Source organism: Abramis brama (assembly GCF_963993115.1).
Source record: "Abramis brama genome assembly, chromosome: 7".
Classification (NCBI taxonomy): Eukaryota; Metazoa; Chordata; class Actinopteri; order Cypriniformes; family Leuciscidae; genus Abramis; species Abramis brama.
The window spans coordinates 32028878-32048645 of record NC_139969.1 but is presented as its reverse complement, the minus strand read 5'-3'; positions in this window follow the sequence as shown (position 1 = coordinate 32048645).

Below are 19768 nucleotides of genomic sequence, written 5' to 3'. Positions count from 1 at the left end.
TTAATTTAGAAAATTCCAAAATCACTTGTCCACAATACCATATAGAGGTTGAAAACAGACTTCTATGACCTTTGTGAAGTGAATCATTTGATTGTTTAGTCTTATATGATTCGAAATGTATTAATTTACAATATTTATCTTTGTAAAGTGTGAACATCTCAATCCAAAGTTGTTACATTTTACATTTTTCAGTTAGATTGCAAACACAGTTTGATCAATAAAGGTCTTTTGAAAGCAGCGTGGCACATTTCAAATGAGAATTTTATTTTTTTTATTTTTTTGGCCTTCCAGAACATAACCTCTGGCTTCTGTCAACAGGCAAAAGTCTAGTGAGCTTCAATCATCCCTTAAATGTGAAGATGATGGCAGTGTGTAAACTGTTAGTCAAGCAAAAGTTTCTTGCAGACTTTCTGTTTTTATGGACTTAAGAAATTAACTTATGCTTTGAAGTTATTTTCAAACTGCTCCAAACCAGAAGATGATTCAACTTTAGTAAATTTGACATTTTATAAAATAATAATGATACTAATAAATCTTCAAAACAAGTAAATAAACAGTCAGCAGACAAATGAGGAATTTATGGTTTACCAAATGATGTCATCTCTCTAAAGCCTTGTTTTTCTCCTGATATGCATGACGGTTCCGGTTTAGGTCTTAACACTTCAAAGCATGTCCTCATCAAATCTCTTTTTTTTATGAAGGACAAGACACTATTAGACAGAATCAATTGCAGTGATTGCTAGCATCAGTCGCAGCATCTTGAAGCATAAAATTGGTTTCACAGAAGACAAATACCATCAGAGCTGTTTGGAGTCCATGTGCCCAGACGAGTCACAAACACACTGGCTGCGTCCCAAATCGCATACTCTCTTGAGTAGGTACTTATTTTGAGTAAGTAATTACTTCACGACCACTAAAACAGTATGTTCTGTGTAGTATGAATGTAACACGAACGTACTACATATCTAAAGTTCCAGCATCATTTACATGGCTTCACTGTCATTCATAAATCTTGTCCTGTGGCCTCATGGGATAGTTAAGTGTCCACCGTATGCACACTTCAGAATCTCACTGGATGAAGGTCATCTGGGTACTTTTAGCCAACTCTTTTATGAGTACTGTGAATTCGGACATACTTCTTTTGTCACATAGTGTCATTCATCTACTATATGGTAGGGAAGTATGCATTTTCGTACGCAGCCACTATCTCTAGGATTTCCCTTTCCCATATAGGAGCACTTACAAGTCTGGACTAATCAATTCCCAAATTCATTACTGTAATTGGATCACCAGGCTCTCTCACCACCACACAACGATCCCTGTCGCTGGAGTACTAATCACCAGAACCTGTCAATTGTTACTCACCTCATCAGTCACCACTTATAAGCAAACACCTCAATTCAGTCTTTGGCTGGCCTTGAATAAGGACACGGATCCAACTCTATGTGATCTCCACCTGATTCCAAGTTCCCTGCAACAACTCCAAGAAGTATATCCTTGTGTTTATTCCCTTGGGCCCCTATCACACAACCGGTGCAATGCAGCGGCAGGCGCGACACAAGTGTTTTTTGCTAGTTACAGCCTGACGCAGTTATCATTTTCCCGTCCTGCACCACGTTGTTTAAATAGCAAATGCATTTGCGCCCATTTGTGCGTCCATGGGTGTTCTGGTATGAAAACGAGGTGTGTTCAGGTGCATTGTTGGAGCGTTGCTATTTTGGGCAACTGAAATAGACTGCGCCATTTACCAACAAAAACCTGGTCTAAAGTCAATGGCGCAATATTTTTTTTGTTATTTAAAGAGCGCGTTTGTAATGTGTGCTTAGGCGGGTCCACAACGCGCGTACATTTTGTCCCGTAGATGGTCTGCTTGCACTTTAACTTCGCGCACGAGCAGATCCGTTTCCTCTCTGGATCGCTGATCGCGTTCAGCTTTTCCGCTTGCAAATTCAGCCATGTAAATAGCGAATACTCCATGGCGTGAGCACAACTGGCTTCTAAAGGGAATGGGATATGACACTCTGGTTTATTGCACGTATACGCACAAAACACAACCATTACTCATTAAGAGAATAGGGACCCTTTTAGACATGCGCTGTGTGCGCCAACCATTTTTCCTGTCGTTAAACTAGCAAAAGTGCACTTGAGCCATGCGCTTTAGACCATGTGCTTAGATCATTAAAATAGGGCCTCTTGTGTTTCCAAATCAGCTTCCAAGTGTGTATTCACCTGCTATACTTACCTGTTCATTGCTCCAACGCCAGTCGACTGAGGTGTGTGCTTCATCTGCCAGCTCTCCATCAGCCTTCAGTAAGAAAAAGGACTTTATTTTTCATTATCATCATATAAACTCCCACAAACTATTTCAGTTATTATTACTTACCTGCTCCACGCTGTGTGTCGAATAAAGTTTTTAACTGGATTCACTTATCCTGTTCACTGAATATGTTTCCTGTCAATTGCAGGCATTCATTGTCCATTCCTTATAATAGGGATAAGCTAAATAACATTCAGTAAAATGATAAGAGGAAGGAGGTGCCTGGAAACAAGACATAAGCATGTTTTATATTGGTTGTATTCACTGCTGGCAAAGATTTAGTACAGTCTGTCTTAGTGATAAATGGACTCGGTGATAAAAATCCTCAATGAAACGCATTGTTTTTTTCCCCCCCTTTTTTTTTCTTCCTAAATCCCTTCTGGGAATGTCACAGAGTCCTAATAAACAGAGTATTAAAACTGAGAAAGGTAAACCAATAAAACAGTTTACAACAAAACTTCAGAGTGTTGAATATCGTTTAAGTACAATTCTTAACTGTTGTTCAGTCTAGAAGGTTAAGATCATATGTAATGTAAATTTGCTCTTAAAGGGTCATGAAACCCTAAACCAAATTTTCTGAGATTTTAACATATGTATGTGTGTCGAACACCATTGAAGACAATGTTAGCATCTGTTAGATTTAATAGTAGGGGGAAAATGGTAGTAGGGGGAAATTTTGGGGGGGTTTTTTCGCTATTTTCGTCTTCCGGGTTTAAAATCTTCATGGGACACAAGTGTTTGTTTTCGTGGTGCAAAAGTTCCAGTGCATCTTTCCCTGCGATGCTGCCAGGGCTAGACTCTGGCTGTGGGTGGTTCGTTGGCCATCAACCACGGACACATCTAAACTTTGTGTGTGTAGCAAGGATTTTTGGAGAACTGGAGAATGGTGGACTTCGGCCTTGTTCACCAATGCTGGTTGTGACTTGCGAGTGATGCAGTAACAAGTCCCGAGGACTTTTCTATCCATTCAGAGGTGTGTGTGTGTGTGTCTAAAATATAACCCTGACCGTTTTACTTGCCTTTTGTTAAATAAGCACCCATTATTAAAATTTAGATATTTCGATAATACCTCATTTGGACGGAACGTATGCTTAATTCGATTTAATATTTTGGCTATACTCTATTTCGATGATTGTTGGTTTGCACCCAACAAACACACTTTGTCACTCATAAAACAACAACCTAAAAACACTAACAACAGTTAGAATTATACAATGTTTTCTTTTGTAAATTTTCTGTACAAAACAAAAATGACAATTCTCTATTATTTATAATTCACTGGAGTATGTTACATGGTGCCTGTTTACATTAGTGTACAAAATTATTCCTACTTTTCCTCTTTTGTATAGGTAATGAGTGACATGAAAAAAGACTCACCACAGCAACATCTCATTGTTTCAAGAATTGTTTTCATAGTATATATATATAAAAAAAATGTATATTCAGAATATATTTCAGAAATGTAGCAAATTGCTGTCTTATTCATTTTTGTGTTGTGTTTTGAACATTTTGACTTTGAACACTTTTAACATTTTTGTAAAAGTAGCTATGTAAACATGCAAATTGGCCTGTAGGTACATGGAGTAAGCAGAGTATCTACTAATACTGACTGAAATAATGACTGCCAGTTGACATGTAGTTGCAAAGTTACATATAATTAGAATGTCTAAAGCCACTAAAATAAAGTGTCACTTTATTCACATTCCTTATTTTTTAATCTGTACCAGAGATCTTTAGATTTTTAAAATGACATTGTGCGAGCCTAAGACACTTGGAACATAATTTAACTTTTTTTTTTTTCATAATTATCTGCATCCACATATATGTCATGTTGATATTTCAAATGAATCCCAATTATCACACACATACAGTATATGTGTGTGTGTGTGTGTGTGTGTGTGTGTTTGTGTGTGTGTGTGTGTGTGTTTTATATCTAGATCATTAATCATACTAATGGTCAACAGTCTACAGGAATCCATTTTACAATCCATTTGGTCAATACTGTACACTCGTGGTGGAGCTGGAGGCCGTTCACAATTGATGTGTTCTTGCATTCCATCTGCACTATTTCTTAATTATTGGTCTATTTACAAATGTCAGACAACCATATTGAGTGATTAAAATCCGACTCCTGCATTCAGTTCCATTCTTTTGTGCTGCAGCTTTCTGTTTTATGAAAGCATGAATGTGTCACATTTGAATGGCTTGTTATTCTGTGCTGTCTGCTCTCAGTTCTTACTGCCCTCAGTGAGGTTTTGGAGAGGCATGTTGCCTGAATAGCAGATGGGGCTGTGCTGACTGTGGACTCACAAAACATGCAGGTAGTAAGACTGAATTCCTTAATTATTGAATTGCTTACAGTCATTTTATTGCATTTTGAATGTGAAATGAACTGCTGTGCCAATTAGAAAGTTGGTTGGGAGAAGTGTGTGAAGAGTTTTGCAAAATTACCTTGAGAAATGCTTCCTCCCAGTGATTGTAAAAAACTAGACCAATTCAAGAACAAAATTATCATGATAGAGACATACAATTCTGCTTTACATAGTTTTACATAATCACCTTATAGATACAGACTGATTTTTTTCTGTCAGGCTAAAAATAAAAGCCTCCAGCTCCAAAAAATAAATAAATAAAAAAATAGTGTCTGCAGGTAAAGGAGCTGAAGTGCAAATTAATGTCCTTTTCTGTTTTGTTCTCATTTTGAAACTTAATAGCATGTGGTCACAGCTAAGCAGATTCAGAAATAAGTGAAGGTGATAGACATGTAATATGGTCCTTCATAAATGACGCACGCCAGAACCACTACAGGGGGAATTCAGCTATACTCCTGTATTTATGTGACACTTGTTATTTTGATTCTGTCGAACAGCAGAATAATAATTTGTCCTACTGATGATGGCACGCTCATCTGAAAGGTGTAATTACTGTCTGTGGTGTAGAATCCTTAATCGAGACAAGGTGAACGAGTAATTTTAACATCAAACAGCTCAGTGTAATGTCTTTCTTTCTTTTCTTTTCCTTTTTATCTTCTTTTTATAGAGAGAAAGTAAGTTTAATAAGAAGTTGCAACTTTCAGATTTTCAAATCACAGAAAGCATTCTAACGCTGAATCTTTACAGAATGCCTAAAACTCTCATACATTAGTAATTGCCTTTCCCTGAGAATTGGGACCTATGGCACCTCGGAAAATGTTGACCTGATAGAACAAAGAAGAACGCAAGAAACACAGAACTTGATGCAGAACATGTAGACAACGGTACAGTGTATCTCAGCTAAGGAGGAACGGGCTGTTGTGCGGTTGGTCTACAGAGACACTTGGCTACATTCCCAAAATGGACCAAGAACCAAAAGTAGAAAGATCACTATCAGACAGATATGCAATGATTGTACATGTACCAGATGACCAGTATAAGTTGTTCAATTATAATAAAGCTAATCAACTCATTTTGTTCAATCTGTATTGAAATTCAATGAAAGCTGTTCCCTCAACTTTTGCCTTCACCTCACATTTTAAAAAACGTATTTACATATAATTTCAAGTTCATTTTTATTCAGCTGTGACTGAAAGCTGTGATGTACAGTATGTGTTGTAATTTTGCGCATGCCCCATCAAACTGATCCATTCAAAACAATTTGTGGACTGATTGCAAGCATTTGGGGAAGATATTGTTAATGAACCGATCATAGTGCGATGTAAGCACCAACTACTGTGTTTTACGAAGTGGTGATTTTGAATGAATTTGTACAATGTGAATCGTAGACTGGGGCATAAGCAGATCTTATGAAAACATAAGAATGAGATTGTACACTTCAATCGAATTAGCCACCAATTGGCTAAAACATAAAAACAGTTAAAAATCGGCATACGACTGTGTTGAAGGCATGGACCTTCCTCACATTCAAACATAATGAGCTCATGACAAATTAATCAAAAGATAATTCCTTCGTCAAGTCAAGTCAAGTCATCTTCATTTATATAGCGCTTTTAACAATGTAGATTGTTTCAAAGCAGCTTTACAGAGATAAGCGTATAATTTAAGGCAACAGAGATTGTTTTGGCTTTATAGCGGTTCTTTAATAAAGTTATTTTCCAGCTAAAGTTAGTTTTGATTTATTCGCTTCCGTCTCAACGATCATTTGTTATTAAATTAGGGGCCGCTAAGACGACACCATTCTCTCTACACAGACTTTAAACATGAACCTGTGATAAACGCTGATGGCGTTCACATGCGCATTAAGAATTGGTTCTATAGTTATGTGAATATATGTGCGCAGGTTTGTAATTCCCTACAAACCAAGCCTAAACAAAGTACTGGTCTTCCCTTATAAATTTTGATACAGAATTTTATTTTGTCACTTCGGGGTAGGTACGTGAAACGAATTTTCCCGACAACGCTTTATCTGGAGTGATAAAGGGATCCTCCATAGGGAGAGACTAGTTGGCACTTCAGCACTGCGTTGTCATCGGGTCCAGGTGAAGGTCCTTCGTCAGATCTGGATACGGCCCAAAACCTCGGGATAAACAAAGACACTAAAATTAGCGTAGATGCCATTCTTCTTATGATGTAACGAGTACATCAGGATTTATGGGAAGTGTTCCCGGTTCCGGCTGACCTGATCTATGCAGCCTAACATTGAATTATAGAAGTCAAATGTATTATGTGAATGCTAGGTCAAAGAGATGTGTCTTTAATCTAGCTTTGAACTGACAGAGTGTGTCTGCTTCCCGGACAATGGTAGGAAGACTGTTCCAAAGTTTTGGTGCTAAATAGGAAAAGGATCTACCGCCAGCGGTCGATTTTGATATTCTAGGTATTATCAACTGGCCGGAATTTTGAGATCGCAATAGACGTGAAGGACTATAATGCGTTAAGAGCTCGCTTAAGTACTGCAGAGCTAAACCATTTAGTGCTTTGTAAGTAATCAGCAATATTTTAAAATTTATGCGATGTTTAATAGGGAGCCAGTGCAGTGTTGACAGAACCAGGCTAATATGGTCATACTTCCTGGTTCTGGTAAGAACTCGAGCTGCTGCGTTTTGGATCAGCTGTAGTTTGTTTATTAAGCGTGCAGGGCAACCACCCAGTAGAGCATTAAAATAATCTAGCCTTGATGTCATGACCGCATGAACTAATTGTTCCACATTTGTCAATGAGAGCATATGGCGTAATTTAGATATATTTTTAAGATGGAAAAATGCGGTTTTACAGATACTAGACACGTGACTTTCAAATGAAAGATTGGTATCAAAGAGCACACCCAGGTTCCTAACCGACGACGAAGACTTAACAGAGCAGCCATCAAGTGTTTGACAGTATTCTAGATTATTATGTGAGGAAGTTTTTTGTCCAATAACTAGAATCTCTGTTTTTTCAGAATTTAGAAGTAGGAAATTACTAGTCATCCAATTTTTTATATCAGCTATGCATTCCGTTAATTTTGTGAATTGGTAAGTTTCGTTAGGTTTTGAAGAAATATACAGCTGAGTATCGTCAGCATAACAGTGGAAGCTAATTCCATGTTTCCTAATGATATCTCCTAAGGGTAGCATGTACAGAGTGAACAGCAGCGGTCCTAGTACTGAGCCTTGTGGTACACCATTGTAACAATATTAGCTCAAAGGGGAAATATTAATAATAATCCATAATTACCAATTATGATTAATTATTAATATTTGGGTCAGTTAATTAGATTAACTTTGAGGTAAGCCAAATTAATATTACAATCAATTAATCAGTTCCAACGAACTCTTTGATTATTCATTTATTCTAAGAAAAGTGTATCTTTCATGGTCACTGAAAAATAATTATTCCTTAGCATGTACAGCACTTAGAGCATGTAACAAGATCAAGATCGTAAAAGGGACTTTGTATGCAAGCAGAGAATCAGAAACCAAATGCATAATTGTGCACAAGTTAAATCACAAACATAACTAAACTAAACAAACAAACAAACATACATACATTCATCCATACATACATGCATAGGTAAAGTGGTGAGTGTTATGGAACCAGAAGCAGGTAATAGAACTATGGAAAATATCTATTTCAATATGAAAATAACCATCAGCTTATTTTCAGAGCACCTCATTAAATTGATACTTGCATGGTATGTGCAGTGAACATTTCTTGAAGTGGTTGAAAATTTAGTTCATCGATGGGTCCGTGAGTGTCAAATGTCATGGTGCAAGTTGCCATTGTTTTCTCCTCTGCTGGATGGAGAAGATGATGATGAATAAGCACTCTCCTGAATAAGCACAACCCTATGCAGGCTGGCTCACCCAATGAGAAGGGTGGAATTTCTGGTGGGAGTTTCCTCTGTGATGAAGATTTATGAGTCTTTGTCTTAAGCGTGCTCACTCGAACTGGCATGCTGAATTGGTGTTTGATGACGAAACTAAGAAAGATTCTTGTAATACTAATATGTTGCACAGCTAGCGGCATATCATGTACACAATCATTTCGATCTTCAAAGTACCAATTTATAGAGACCAAACATGGTATAAGTGGGGTTACATTGACCGTTGGTCCTGTAATAAACTACATAGTATCAAAGAAATCATAGTATCAACAGATAATAGTATTAAAAGACACAACACACGACAGTAAATCATCCACAGAGTCGGCTTTGCAGCCTTGGCTAAATGTAATTTACATGAGACTAGATAATGATCTGAGATGTCATCGCTCTGCTGCAGAATTCCAATGGCATCAACATCTATTCCATGTGATAATATTAGATCTAGAGTATGATTACGAGAATGAGTAGGTCCTGACACGTGTTGTCTAACTCCAATTGAGTTTACAATGTCTTTAAATGCCAATCCCAATGCATCTTTTTCATTATCTATGTGTATATTAAAATCACCAACAATTAGTACTTTATCTGCAGTCAATATTAATTCTGATAAAAAAAGTCAGCAAATTCTTGATATCTTGATATATGATGATATCTAGGTGAAAGAGGCTCTATGTGATGGGATTTATCTGACCCTGAGCGAGGCCGCTAGCAGACAGTCGGTTAAGCCAGTCTGTCTGCTTCCTGACCTGGTGCCCAATTTGTCATTTTTTATCTCTAAGACTATGAGCCAAATTACTAGAGAGAAGAGCAGCACCATCCCAGGAGGGATGAAAACAATCTGTTTTCAACAGGTCAGGTCTGCCCCAAAAACTTTTCCAATTGTCTATGAATTCTATCTTATTACGCGGACACCACCTCGACAACCAGCCATTGAGTGAACACAATCTGCTAACTATTTCATCACTCCTACGAACAGGAAGGGGGCCAGAGCAAATTACAGTGCCTGACATCGTACTTGCCAGTTCACACACCTCTTTAATATTGATTTTAGTGATCTCCGACTGGCGGAGTCGAATATCATTAGTGCCGACATGAATAATGATCTTAGAGAATTTACGATTAGCATTAGCCAGCACTTTTAAATTTGCTTTGATGTCAGGCGCTCTGGCTCCCGGCAAACATGTGACTATGGTGGCTGGTGTCTCTATTTTCACGTTCCGTGTAATAGAATTGCCAATAACTAGGGCACAATCAACAGAATTCTCAGTAGGTGTTTCACTGAGCGGGGCAAATCGATTTGTTATGGTAATCGGAACGGAAGAGTGTTTTTTTTATCTGCGACTAGAGCGATCCCTCACTGTCACCCATTTGCCTTGCTGCGCAGGCACTAACTCAGCCGGAACCGCATCATGTAAAGAGTTCACTATGCTAGGCGCATCCAAAATAGTATCTAAAGCTCTAGCACTCTTACTATCCTCAATTAAAGTTTGGATGCGTGTCTCTAGTTCTGAAATCTTCTCCGTCAGCCTAACAGTCTCCTTGCATTTATCACATATAAATCCTATATTGCCGACAGAGAAGGCTATGCTAAACATGTGACATGAAGTGCGGGTGACAATAACAGGACAAGACATTACTCACCGCGTTAACAGGCTAGCGAATTACTAGCGTGTTGTGCTAATAATAACGGAAGCTAATGATGTCAGGTTAATCTGAGATGTTGGGTAAGCTGTATTTAGTAGTATAAACAACTAGAAATGATAGTAAATGATGGTTCAAAACAGAAAGAAATACGAGGCTAAGATGGAGCTTACAGCACCGAAGCAAACAAACTCACAGCAGGCAGCGAGGCAGACAGGAGCAAATAGTCTGAAACTTTATTCTTTAGCTGATGTTGCTCTTGGACAGTGTGTCTTTAGAACAATTAGCTCTACACCATTTCATTTTATATTGTATAATATGGCTGAGTTTTCTCTGAATTCTGAAGAGGTACAGCGTTTCTCAGTCTCCACTGAGAAAACGACCATGAAATACCATTACTAATGTCTTTTTGCTTCGGTAGGCTATATATCTCCTTTTCACTCTTTCTCTCTTACTCCCTCACTCTGTTTTTACCAAAAAATATTATACATAGTTCTATTTTTTCTCCCTGATGTCTTCTAGATATAGTTGTAGCCATTATTACACTGCAGTATTGTGAAGACAAAGATGGTCGTAGTAGAGTAGTATCAAACACATCCTCATACAGCAATTGTCTGCAAAGCCACAATAATAATAATAATAATAATAATAAAAATGCCTATTCAGTTGTTCTCTGCTAGCAACTGACCAGTCATTTTTTAAACATTTGGCCAATGCATCAGTTACTGCATCATAACTGCAACATTTTCATGCTGCGTTAAACCTTACACAAATAATACAATAATACACAAATAATACACAAATAAAGTCAGGTCAAGTCAGGTTTATTTGTATAGTTCTTTTCACAACACACAGTTTTAAAGTAGCTTTACAGATTGGATTATTATCATGGTAAGTATCAATTATTGTGTGGCAGATATAGGTTTGGCAACAGTCTGGGAGCGGCAAGATAAAATTGGGCTGATGTGAACATATTTATTGGATCTAGAAAACACTTGCTGATGCATTTTAAACCAACTGGAGTATATTTATAGAGTCTGTGAGACAACCACATTAAATGTTCTTGAATGAATTGCTCGCCAGCCTGTTATTGTGGATGTATTGACTTTACATTTTCATTTCTCTTAACATGATGTTGATCAAAACTAACTGTGGTTGCTTTACATGTCGGTCTGACTTACTCTTGGGCGGTCCTTGGCCAATGAAAGCTGCAATGGAGTCCAGACCTTCTGGCTATGCAAGACTATGTCAGAATATACAGAAAGCTGATGTGCTGTGCTCAAAACAGGATGTTGCATTAGCAATAAACAAAAGAAATTATCATCTTATCAGAGACAGCTTTTTCTAATGAATACAAAGATGAGTGATTATTTAAATTCCCAGCCATTTACTGTCTTGCATAACTTGGTCTAAAACTAAAGCGAAAATGTAATCATTACTAGCCTGCTTTACATAAGTGAAATTCCTGAAGCTCAAACGATTGAACTTGGTGCCAGAAGCAACACTGAAGTCATGGGTTCAATTCCCAGGGAACACTCAAATTGATAAAACCTTCAATGTATATTAACTTGCTTTGGAGATCTAGATAAATGCATCTGAGACACTCTTTTTTTTTTTTTTTTTTTTAAATCTACACTTGAATGTGGGTATGTTTTAATAAAAAATAAAATAAAAAAAAAGAACAGTAAGCTGTGAAAATTGCATTTTTGTCAAATTCAGAACAATGATAAAAAACATAGATGGAGTAGATTGAGTCCATCAACACCCCCAACGCTTGCTCAGTACTATGACATTAGGCAGTTTTGATTTATATACTGTTTAATGTTTGATGATCGCATTATATTACATGTGCAGAAGCAATGCTTCTATCGCATGTTTCTGCAGCTTCGCTTGTTTTTGGATCCAGAGATTCTGTACTCTGTCAGAAGATGCATAACATGCCCTACATCTTGCAAGAAAATCTTGTAAATGGTAGGGAAGCGTTGTGTGATAAGGAAAATTCCGTCCATGGTAGGAAATGACAGTTCTGTGCAACCAAATACAAAAACATGCGGCAAATACTCACAACGCACATATGATCAGGATGTTAAAATAAACAAAACTTCCCTTTCAGGGCATCGTCAACACTTTTTCCTTCAAAATAAAATAAACTGACCCAGTATAAGCTTCTCAAAAAGTGTCTATGAGGCTCCACATAACGTTCCTGCTGGCCGGAAGGAAATATTCCCTATACTGTGGCATACAGTATCTAGGGAGCTCCTCTTCACAGGGTGAAAGTTTCTTAAAGAGTTCTAGTTGCTATTTGCAGATGACCTTATTGGTCCGAATTTTAAAGCTGACCTGATACTGGCTACTCAGCCTTGTTTTGATGGGCTGTTTGGCAGAAAGTTCATAATTTAAGTATGTCACTCTCTATAACTCACTTTCCATATTCTCAAAACATATACTGCATGTATATTTTATAGACATCCTCTGTAAAGTCACTGAGTTTCTTTCATTTAACCTCATCACAGCACTGTGTAATGTGAAATATGATGAATTATCCTGTGCTGAGAGGGAAGGATGGGAATTAAAACATGCTTCACTGTTAGAGCAAACAAGTATTACATAGAACAGACTGCTATTCTCCCAGTGTTTTCTTCAATCGGGGAGCCATAATCATCCTCATCAGCATAGCTCAGATAACTGGCTCTGAGTAAGTATCGCAGTTCTAGTCAACATCTGGAAGGGATCTCCACACACAATGAGATGCCCTGCATTATTAATCACTTTTCACTTTTATACTCAGCCTTGAGTCTCATGGTGAGGTATTACTGCACATCCCTCTGTGATCATCCTAACCTTCATGTCACTTTTTCTAAACATTCATAATACTTGTTCTGGTTGTGTATAAATATAACATGTTTCTAAAATGAAATTTTAAAACAAAAATGTAAAGTCAATACATCCACAATAACAGGCCGGCGAGCAATTCATTCAATAAGTAAACTCTTTTGGTCTGTGACAACTAACACTCATCAAATTAAATTCATTTGAAACCTGCACTAATATATCACAATTGTAGCTTGTGAATAAACATAATACAATACATCATTGAACAGGACATGGTCTTAGACTTATATTCCTACACATCCTTTGCTCAATTACATACAAAAAGAATGTATGATAACTTTTGGAAACTTGGTGTTTATTCATGGTTTGTGTTGCATAATCAGGTTGGTTGCCCTTTTCCTGTTCCCAGTTCCGGCTGACCTAATCTATGCAGCCTATCATTGAATTATAGAAGTTTATAATGTTTTATGTGTATGCTAGGTCCAAGATATTTGTTTTTAGTCTAGATTTAAACTGACAGAGTGTGTCTGCTTCCCGAACAATGTTAGGAAGACTGTTCCAAACTTTTGGTGCTAAATAGGAAAAGGATCTACCGCCAGCAGTCGATTTTGATTTTCTAGGTATTATCAACTGGCCGGAATTTTGAGATCGTAATAGACATGAAGGACTTTAATGCGTTGAGAGCACGCTTAAGTACTGCGGAGCTAAACCATTTAGTGCTTTGTAAGTAATCAGCAATATTTTTAAATGTATACGATGTTTAATAGGGAGCCAATGCAGTGTTGACAGAACCGGGCTAATATGGTCATACTTCCTGGTTCTGGTAAGAACTCGAGCTGCTGCGTTTTGGACCAGCTGTAGTTTGTTTATTAAGCATGCAGGGCAACCACCCATAATAGCATTACAATAATCTAGCCTTGATGTCATGAACGCATGAACTAATTGTTTCCGCATTTGTCATTGAGAGCATATGACGTAATTTAGATATCTTTTTAAGATGGAAGAATGTGGTTTTACAGATCCTAGAAACGTGACTTTCAAGTGAAAGATTGGTATCAAAGAACACACCGAGCCTTGTGGTTCTCCATACTGAACTTGTGATCGATATGACATCTCTTCATTTACTGCTACAAACTGACAACGATCAGATAAGTATGATTTAAACCATGCTAATGCAATTCCACTAATGCCAACATAATTTTCGAGTCTGTTTAAAATAATGTTTTGGTCAATGGTATCAAATGCAGCACTAAGATCGAGTAACACTAACAGAGAGATACAACCACGATAGGATGATAAGAGCAAATAATTTGTGACTCTAATGAGAGCTGTATCAGTACTATCCTCGCAGATACCATTTCTTTCTAAAAAGGAACATAGTTGTGAGGATCCTGCCTTTTCTAGTATCTTTGACAGAAAAGGTAGATTCGAGATCGGCCTGTAATTGACTAATTCAGTAGGATCAAGTTGTGTTTTTTTAACAAGCGGTTTAATCATAGCCAGCTTAAAAGTTTTTGGTACGTATCCTAATGACAAAGATGAATTAATGATATTAAGAAGAGGATCTATTAGAGGATCTCCTCTGGGAACATCTCTTTCAGTAGCTTAGTCGGTATAGGGTCTAACATGTTGTCGATTTAGATGATTTAACGAGTTTAGAACATTTTTCCTCTCCTATAGCAATGAATGAATCAAATTTTTCCTTAGGGAGACTACAATGCACTGCCTGATGCGATACTGTAGTAAACTGTTGCATAGTTATAATTTTCTCCCTGACATTATCAATCGTGTAAGTAAAGAAGTTCATAAAGTGATTACTGCTGTGTTGCTTGGAAACGTCTTGGGTTGAAGCTTTATTTTTCGTAAATTTAGCCACTGTTTAAAATAAATACCTAGGGTTCTGTTTATTTTCTTCTGAGAGGGTTGAAAAATAAGCAGATCTAGCAGTTTTTAAGGCCTCTCTGTATGCAATCGTATTCTCTTTCCATAAAATGTGACAAAACTCTATTTGGTTTGTTTTCTTCCAGTTGCGCTCCATTTTTCTGGCTGCTCTCCTAAGGACCCGAGTGTGCTCATTGTACCACGGCTTTGGACTATTTTCTTTAATCTTCTTTAAGCGCAAAGGAGCAACTGTGTCTAAAGTGCTGGAAAAGAGAGAGTCAAAAGTTTCTGTCCCAATATTGGGTTCTTCTAAGCTATTTGGGATGCTGAGGAGATGAAACTGATCAGGAATATTATTAATAAAGTAATCTTTAGTGGCAGAAGTGACTTTGCAGCCTTGGCTAAATGAAGTATACATGAGACTATAATGATCTGAGATGTCATCGCTCTGCTGCAGAATTTCAACGGTAATAACATTGATTCCATGTGATAATATTAGATTTAGAGAATGATTACGACAATGAGTAGGTCCTGACACGTGTTGTCTAACTCCAATAGAGTTCAGAGTGTCTCTAATGACAATCCCAACACATCTTTTTCGTTATCTACATGTATATTAAAATCACCAACAATTTGGACTTTATCTGCAGCCAGTACTTAAGAAAATCAGCAAATCATTTGATAAAGTCTGTATGATGCTGTATATATACAGTAATTTTAGTGATCTCCGACTGGCGAAGTCGAACATCATTAGTGCCGACGTGAATAATAATCTTTACAATCAGAATTTACAATTAGAATTAGCCAGCACTTTTAAATTTGCTTTGATGTCAGGCGCTCTGGCTCCCGGCAAACATGTGACTATGGTGGCTGATGTCTCTATTTTCACGTTCAGTGTAATAGAATCGCCAACTAGGCAACTAGGGCACTTTCAACAGGATTCACAGTGGGTGTTTCACTGAGTGGGGAGAATCTATTTGTTATTGTAATCGGAATGGAAGAGCGGTGTTTTGTCCCACGACTACAGCATCTCACCGTCACCCAATTCCCCTGCTGCACGGGCTCTACAGCCAGAATCGAACAATGTACAGAGTTTACTAAGCTAGTCGCATCCAAAACAGTATCTAACGCCCTTGCGCTCTTACTATCCTCGATTAAAGTTTGGATGCGTGTCTCTAGTTCTGAAATCTTCTCTGTCAGCCTTCACTATCTCCCTGCATTTATCACATGTAAAGCCCTCAGTGCTGACAGAGAATGCAATACTATACATGTGACACGGCATGCAAGTGACAATAACAGAAGACATTACTCACCGTGCCCAGCTCAAAGCTCTCATCGCTGATCCCACCCAGCCTCCCTCTCCCACCTCCGCTGTTGGGGTCTTCTTGCTCTACTGTTTTGCCTCTACTGAGCCCTGTCGACCCCTCTGCCCATCCACAGCGACCCGTCTGTGTCGCTGTGGATTCACCTCAGGGTTTCCAGGCCTCAGCAGCGCCCGGGTCTGGTGATCCCCTGTCCTCGCCTCTGTCCCCTGTACCTTGGACTCCACCTTGGCCCTCCGACCCTTCAGCTCCTCCTCAGCCCATAGTGCCCTCACCTCCGCCGTGTCCCGTCAGGCCTCCAGCTCCACCATGCTCACTCGTCCCTCTGTCATCTCAGTGGTCAGCCGTCACCCTGGCTCCACCTCGGGACTCTGTGCTGCCGGCTGCACCTCTGCCCTGCATCCCTTCGGCTCCACCGGGTTCCGTCTTCCCTCCTGCTCCTCCATCGTCCTCACTCATTCTGGTTCCGCCGCGGCCTTCCGGATCCCCTTCTCCGCCTTGGTCCCATGGGTCTTCGGTTCCGCCTTGGCCCTCCGGACCTGTGGTGTCGCCTCGGCTCTGGGTCCGGCCGGCTCAGTTGGGGATCCCTAAAACCCCTGCTCAGCCTTCATCGCCGTGGCCCCCTGCTCAGCCTTCATCGCTGTGGCCCCCTGCTCTGCCTGCACCGCCTTGGCCTTATCTTCAGCCTGCTCTGCAACGGCCGCCTCCTCAACCTGCTCCGCCTAGGCCGCCCGATGGGTGGTCTCCTTGGCTCCTCCCTCCGTAGTCTCCACCCTGGTCTCTCTCCGCCGCGAGGACTCGCCTCCCGGGAGGGGGGAGTATTGTCAGGATTGTGTTCTGTTTCCACCATGTTGGTCTTCATCATCATCACTGTCTTCACCTGTGTTCTGTCATCATCATCATTAGTTCAGTTCTATCACCTGTGCATTGTTAATTGGTTCATCATCACCTTCACCTGTTGTCTTCATTATCTTCTGTGTATTTAAGTTCTCCCTTTTCACTCTTCAGTTGTCGGTCAATGTTTGTGTTGTTAGCACTCTGTCTGTGCACGCACACTGTTTCGAGTATTCTTCAGTTTAAATAAATATTGAGTATTTTGGATCTTTGCCTGGAACTTCATCTTCTTCTACCCTGAGACGTTACAATATGTTGATGAGTAAGTTATATTAAGCAAAATAAACAACAATGAATGATAGTAAATTAAGATTCAAAACAGTAAGCTTTACAGAGCTTAGCAAGGCAGACAGTAAACCAGCAGCAAGGCAGACAGTAGCAATCGATCAAAAAAGCATGTAAGAAAATATAAGAAAATTGAATAAGAAAATGAAACCCTGCACCCCAACCCCACATACACACATACTTGTATTTGTGGTTTACTGGGACTCTCCACAGGCGTAATGGTTTTTATACTGTACAAACTGTATATTCTATCCCCATACACTAACCTTATCCCTAAACCTACCCAATCACAGAAAACCTTTGGCATTTTTTGAATTTCCAAAAAAAACAGTTCAGTACGTTTCCTCATAAACCATGTCATTATACACATTTGTGTCCTCATAAACCACACACACACACACACACACACACACGCACACACACACAGACACACACACAGAGAGAGAGAGAGAGAGAGAGAGAGAGAGGCATACTCAGAAGTTTCTTCCTACTGTGGAAAATAACTGGCTGTATTCCCATCTACTTTCTTCTCAATTCTGACAAACCTGGAATTACTTCTCTAGTATATCTTTTCCATCTCTCTCCTTCTACACACACACACACACACACACACACACACACACACACATACCTACTTAACCACAATGTGAGGACGTATGACTGGGAACCCTACCTTTAGGGACACCCCTTTCTGAAGGGTCTAGAGACAAAAGAAAGATATGACTGCACTTCTGGAGAAGCTGTCATCACAATTATCACTTGATTTTATCAATAAAAGCCTTCCTTAAAGACCTGACATTTTGCCTTCACTTTAGGGACAGTATTTTTTATGTCCATTTTGGGGACATTAAACACAAACTCTGATGAAGTCATACTTTGAGGACCATGGTGATACACATACTCTGGTTAAGGTATACTTTCAGGACATTGTTGAGATGTTATATATTATTTATCCTAAGAAGACAGAAGTAGAATATTACAATTCAAAGTTCCAATACTGGACAGTGAAATCAAGCTAGTGCAGAGATACAGGTGTGAGAGAGTAAACTGGGTTTCTTCTTTTCTGCAAGATCACTGTAAATGGGTAGCCTACATTTTTTGTCTGATTTGTAGCTTGAGATCAAGTGCCTTTGGCTGCTCAGTTGGGGAATGACAATTAACATTCAGAAATATTATTGATTTGACTGATTGACTATCAGAAGCAAAAGATGAACAGAATTGAGCTGAATAATAACACTATTGTCTTTAATTTCAACTGTAAAACAGCTCTACATTATTCATTTCATAATTGTTGACATTTGCAAGTTATTTTATGTCTGTGAAGCTCCTTTGAAACCATCTGTATTGTATCATGCGCTATAGAAATAAAACGGACTTCACTTCATGGCAGAGAACCTTTCACTGACCACCGGCTGCATCCCTCTAGTTAATTTAGCATCGACTGTAAACTAATCATTATCACAAAAACATCTTAAGGAGTTTTCCTCATCAGAGTCATCTTTGGCTACACACTGGGGTTAAGACATTAGGCATGTTCTTCTGTAAAGTGTAGTAATTGTCAAAAAAAACTCTATACAAATAAAAATAGTGATACACACTCTCCGATTAAATGACTCTTTGGGGACTCGAGTGACACACACACTCCGATTAAATGACTCTTTGGGGACTCTAGTGACACACACACTCCGATTAAATGACCCTTTGGGGACTCTAGTGACACACACACACTCCGATTAAATGACCCTTTGGGGACTCAAAGTGACACACACACTCCGATTAAATGACTCTTTGGGGACTCTAGTGACACACACACACTCCGATTAAATGACCCTTTGGGGACTCGAGTGACACACACACTCCGATTAAATTACCCTTTGGGGACTCTAGTGACACACACACTCCGATTAAATGACCCTTTGGGGACTCGAGTGACACGCACACTCCGATTAAATGACTCTTTGGGGACTCTAGTGACACACACACACTCCGATTAAATGACCCTTTGGGGACTCTAGTGACACACACACTCCGATTAAATGACCCTTTGGGGACTCGAGTGACACACACACTCCGATTAAATGACTCTTTGGGGACTTAAGTGACACACACACTCCGATTAAATGACTCTTTGGGGACTTAAGTGACACACACACTCCGATTAAACGACCCTTTGGGGACTCTAGTGACACACACACACTCCGATTAAATGACCCTTTGGGGACTCTAGTGACACACACACACTCATATTAAACGACTCTTTGGGGACTAGAGAGACACACACACTCCGATTAAGTGA